General features: G+C 51.1%; 1 long non-coding RNA gene across 1 annotated transcript; it reads left to right on the top strand.

Moving 5' to 3' along the window:
• The first annotated feature begins 1,813 nt into the window (after positions 1–1,813).
• On the top strand, positions 1,814–4,341 carry LOC112394264 (uncharacterized). Its single transcript, XR_003002110.1, has 2 exons — positions 1,814–3,091; positions 3,917–4,341. It is a non-coding gene; the product is annotated as an uncharacterized LOC112394264 (long non-coding RNA).
• Positions 4,342–5,616: the final 1,275 nt, after the last annotated feature.

The raw sequence follows: 5,616 nt of genomic DNA on the forward strand, positions 1-5,616 counted from the left end.
GCGAGTGGATCGGGGGCCACAGGGATCTGGTATTAGAAAGGTCTTCCAACTTCAGTTCTAGACTTTTCCCATCCGCTTCATCATAGACATCAAATATGCACGTGAGGCTACATCTACAGGATGAAGGGAGTTGGAAAATTGGGACCTAAAAGCACCCTTTTCCAAATCTGTGGGTACAAGGGTGCCCTTGAAAAGCTGCTACAGGCAAGGCGGATGGTCAACCAAGCATACCGGTTCTTCGCCCCAAGTTCTCTCCTTCCCTGGCCCTACTTTTGGTGTCAAGAGGAGGATCAGTTAGGTGTGATCCAGGTTATCCAGATAATTAACTGTGGAAGCACGAGTTGTGTTTTTTAAAATGTCACTCCTTTGGCCTCCGAAGATGCCCCAAAAATCCTTTCCCTAGCTCCTCCTAGTCTCCACGCGCCTCCCCAGCGTATTCCCAAGTCCTAGCTCCAAAAAAATCCTAAACGTAGAGGGGCAAACTTTCCTGATTTACCGTTTTCCCCACCTGCAACCCCTGTCCCCCCGCCCCCCAAATTTTTTTTCTCTCTCCTGAACCTCCGCTCTTCGCTTCTAAAAAAAAAAAAGCGAAGAAGAAAGAATTTTCAATAGTCCCACTTGTCAAGCGAAGACCATCTTTTAACCTTCAACAGCAGCGAAAGCCGTGTGAACTCTCGGTGAACCAAGATTGAAGTCATAAATCACACGTACAAAGGCGGCTGCGGAGGCTGGCGCGGGCTGCTGCACCTTTAACGCTTTCTGGGGCTGACAAGCGGCGGCCTAGCTAAAGTTCACAGCGCCCGAGGAGGGCCCGCCCCCGCCTACCCTCCCCCGCCCCGGCCCGGGCCCGCCCCGGCCCGGCCTGGGCGACGCCGTGTATCTCCGCCCCCCAACCCCCCGCCCCGCTTGCTTTATTTAAATAGGCAACTAGATCCACACGGACAGAATAATTTAGTTGGTTTTGTCTTTGGCATTTTCTACAGGACCCCAAGAGATGGACCCTCCACTCTCCGTCCTCCCTCTAGAACGGGCATCCTTCCTCTCTGTCTATACAGGCCAATTATAGAGATACTTGGGGTTCCAATAGGATCTGAGTCATTGGAACCGGGAACACCTGGCTGAAACATGCCCTGTAATTACAAAGGATTTTCTCTTTTTACCTCTTCTTTCTTTTCCTTTTGCCTTTCCTTTCTTTTTAAAAGAGGGCTGGAATGACCTTCCTTGACTAGGGCGGAGAAGCTGGGGTGGGGAAAAGGAAGAACTTCACAGAAGGCCCAGCTTTCAGGCCCTCGCAGAGATCTCCCGAACCGGACTCGCTTCCTTTCCTCGGCCTCCTTCTCCTCCTTCTCTGATCGTTTTTTTTTTTTTTCCTCCCCCCACTGTCTTCTCTTCGGTTTAATTAAAGTTCAGCGGCTCCACTTGCCTCTCCTCTCGATTCTCTCACAAAGCGGAAACCAGACAGCCCAGCAGCCGCGGGCTGAGCGGTCCCAGCATAACCACAGGCCGCGCCGGCGGGGCCTCCCCTCGTCCGCCTCACTCCGCCGCCGGCGCCGACCTCCCGGACCCGGGTCCCTTGGCCATCCACCGTCCCGCAGGTGGGCAGCGGCTGGCCTGGGGGATCTGAATGACTGGGGTTGGGATCGGAGCACCCCGTCTTCCCCTAGACCCTCAGGTTGCACCAGCAAGTTTAGAGGGTGGGTGCCCCCCGACGCAGGCAACCCGCACCCCCAAACCCATAGCTGACTAATCTGATATGACAAAAGCCCTTGATGGATTTGTTATATGTTAATTCACAATGCCCTTTCCCCAGAATTTAACTATAAGTTAATACACACCGGAAACCACGCGCAAACACGCTCGTTAATGGGCTTAGGTATTAGCGAGTCCTAACGATGCATACAAATGTGGTCTGCCTCTGTAGGCCCCTCAAGATTTATGGGCCTTGAGCTCTCTGAAGCTGTAAACAAGAAGAAAAAAAAGAGAGAGGGAAAGAGAGAGACTGGGGGGAAGAGACTGAGGCCTGACTCGCCCCTCCAGGTTGTGGGAGAGAAGGGATTTCTGCAAGTGGGTTCTTCCGTATTTTCCTTTCCTTACCAGCGCGTTGTGTGGGTTTTGAACTCGGTTTGGGGGTGGTGTTTGCGCCTGAATGCTGGTGTGCGTGGGCAGTGTGGTGTTTGTGTGCTGAGGTAGGAAGATGCCAGCCTCCTGTGAATATAGCGGGCATTTGTGGGCATATACCTGTGAGTGTGTGCACCACGCTAGGGGTGTGTGTGTGTGTGTGTACGAGCACGCGTGACAAGCAGGCCTCCCTCTGGGCCAGGCTGCTGTCCCCTACCCCCCAACTCGGTGAACAGACCTCTAAAAACCATAATACTAAATAATGAACACCGTAGTTAACAGTCCCTCCCTAGCAGGACAACAGTAAAATGCAAGAGGAGATGTTTCGAGGAGGGGACAGGGGAAGGAGTCATGATCACAGCCACCGAGGGCAGACAAGAAAGGAAGGAAGGAAGGAAGTTAGCTTCTTCCTATGCCCTTGGGGGGCTGGGTTGGGGAACCCCCTCCCCAGATGAGGTCCTCCGGCCAGAGGAGGAGAAGGAGAGCCTGGAGGCCGCTCTGTCCTGCTTCTCTTTCTCGGCATTTGCTTTGTGCGATCAGGGGAGGAACCTCCATACCGGGATGGTTAGTGGCTTTGGGGACTCTTTGGAGACCCTGTTTTAAAGAGGAGGGCAAGCGTGCAGGGTCAGGCCCTGCAGGGGCAGAGAGGGATGAGGTGACGACCACAGCCGGGGTCCGGGCCCGGAGAGCGGCCGAGGTGCCCGGGAGGACCAGCCGCCGGGCAGAGATCTAAAAACATTTATGGCCTCGCCCGGAGAGAGGGGAGAGCGAGGTCGGGGCTCCGGTAGCCCAGGGAAAGTTGCCTTCCTGGGGTCTTTTCAAAAAAAAAAGAGAGAGAGAGTGAGTGAGAGAAAGAAGGGAGGGGTTGAGGCGCGTTGAATTTTCCTTCTCGGGCTTGGAGAGGAGCGGATTTCCATAAAGGATGAGAAGATCACGGTCCCGGATCCTTCCACGTCCACCTTATTCTATCCAGGTACAATTTGCTGATAATCTTATTAATTTATGTGTTGGGGGGAGGACTGAGTCATACGTGTAGATGCGACGGACACTCTCGCGGGGGAGGAAGCTGCCCCACAGTTTCGGGTCTAACGAAATTCCCTCCCTTTAAAAATAATTGTATCCAAAAAAAATAATCAAACAGGAAATATAAAAATGTAAATTAGCCAACTTTTTAAAAGAGAAATAAAATAAAATGATCATAACAAATGAGCGTGAGAACTTTTAAATTTTTTAAGTAACAAACCTTGTCAGAGGTTTGGATTCTTTTTTAGCAGCTGGTGACCCATCTGATCAGAAAAAAGACCGAGAAGCAAACTTTCCACTGAGACACTTCTTTAAGGCCAGTGTGAGACACTTCTTTAAGGCCAATGTAGACACACAAAAATTCGAAAGAGACCCCTGGGCGTCCTCGCATTTGAAAACCACACGCGGTGGAGGACACTGTGATAACTAATCGGGCAAAATAACAATAAAAGGAAAGAACAGCGGTCGAAGCGCTGAGTGCGGGGCGCATCGAGAGGGCCCAGGTTGGGGTTCCAGGCAGCCGCCCAGCGAGGCAGCTGCCCCGGACGATGGGGCGCTGGGAGGGCTGGGCACCGGCGGTGGTGGGCGACCCCGCTGGGTCTCGGCCTCCCCGGTCCGGCCTGCAGTCCCCTTCTCCCAGCCTCCGCGACCCTCCTGGCTCTCTCGGCTCGGATGCCCCGTCTCCTGGTCGGGGGCTTCCCTGGTGCGAGGATTTGGGGCCTTAGCTGGGGCACAGTGATTCAGGCCAGACTCTGCTTCATTTTTCTCCCCCTAGGCCCTCTCCACTTGCCCGAGCTCTCGGCCGCCGGGAGACTGACGCGGAAGGGGCTTCTGGGCTGCCCCCGACCAACTCCTGCCTGGTTTCCCCAAGTCCAGCAACCTCCAGCTCTCTTTGGGGGGAAAATAGTAGTGCCCAGGCACCTCTGCACCGTGCGCTCATCAGGAATATTTTACAAAGAAGAAGAAGAAGAAGAAGAAAGGCGGCTTAGATTCCTGTTTACATCTAGTTCTACAGATCCCTTCCTGTCTGGAGAGTTTATTTATAACTCCCACTATAACTCTCTCTGTTTGGAGGCACTGGTGGCTCTATTGACAGACTGACGTCTAGAAAATATTGCTCTATCTCTAACCATACCTAAATGGTGCTGTGGTTGTATTTACAGATTTATGTTTGAGGAAAATATAATTATTTCCATTGTATTTGTGCATATACAGTAGTTGTAAGAGCAGATTTATATATGGGAAAATATACGACTCTTTTCTAGCCATCCAGCTTTATGGACATTTGATATCCTGACAGATTAATATCTCTGAGCAGCTATATAGATAAAGGTATATCACTGGAATTATGTATCAGGAGATATATACTTATTGATTGTGATATAGTGTAGTTAGAGCATTCACTTAGAGCCATATATGGCTATGGAGATATTTCTATATTATTATCACTATATATAGGCAAATCTATTTATAACTGCATAGTTATAAAAATGGACATAAGTAATTATAGTCTTATATGTACATGCTGCTATCTCGCTAGAGTTATAGACACTTGCGAATATAACTCTATAGAGATATCTGTATGTATATAAGGGTGTAATTATCTCATGATGTGTGTGTATTTGGGCTTAGGCCAGTCTATCTCTGTACAGGCATATTTATATGCAGGGGCTGAGAGAGACTTGTTCACGGAAATGTTTCCAGAGGGCCAACGGAGAGGCTGTATCTGGCCAACAAGGAAACCAGCTACCAGAATTCTTTACTTATGGAGGATGGAGTTACAAGAGGGTAGACAGAGCGTAGGAAGCCTCCAGGAGAGGAGGCAGAAGGAAGGAGATTGGGGCTCGGCACAGATAGTTAGGGAGGAAAGAGATAAACAGCAGGCACCCACTGAAAGCGGAGCCAGCTTTGTGAGGGGCTGGCGCAGGTGGGCATGGGTCTTAAGGAAGGGGAGGCGTTGAACTGTCCTACCACCCAGAGATACTCTCCACTGAGGGAGGGAGAGAGAAGGCCTTAAAGGGCCTTCGGTTTGGCTTTTAATGCACCAAAGATCGGCTACCGCCCAGCCCCTCTCGCAATCCTGGTGCATTTCTCCTGAACCCTAATTTTGGGGTCTCAAAGAGTAGGCTTTAGCAATGAAGAAATATAGGAGGGACAGGGCAGGAAGTGGGCTGCACTTTTGCCACTTCTGTTCTCTGGTAATATGGCCAGAAAATCGAGGTAATGTGACCCAATAAAGCTTGCTTTAGCCTGGGTCTCCTGTGCCCCTGGGGACCCTGGTGGATTGAGGGATGAATTTTCCAGTATTGGGCCTATTCTGATAGGAGTTTGGGAAGGTCTTCCTCATCCCCCCTTCTCTGAGGCCTGGGCTTCAGGGGCCTAATTCTGCTCCATTGGACCACTTCTTCTCTGTTGCTTCCCAAAGTGGGGTTTCAAGGGGCCCCTCCAGCTCCCTAATAACCCTGCCTTGGGCCT

The sequence above is a fragment of the Neophocaena asiaeorientalis genome, unplaced genomic scaffold (genome assembly GCF_003031525.2).
Source record: "Neophocaena asiaeorientalis asiaeorientalis breed wild unplaced genomic scaffold, Neophocaena_asiaeorientalis_V1.1 scaffold134, whole genome shotgun sequence".
Taxonomy (NCBI): domain Eukaryota; kingdom Metazoa; phylum Chordata; class Mammalia; order Artiodactyla; family Phocoenidae; genus Neophocaena; species Neophocaena asiaeorientalis.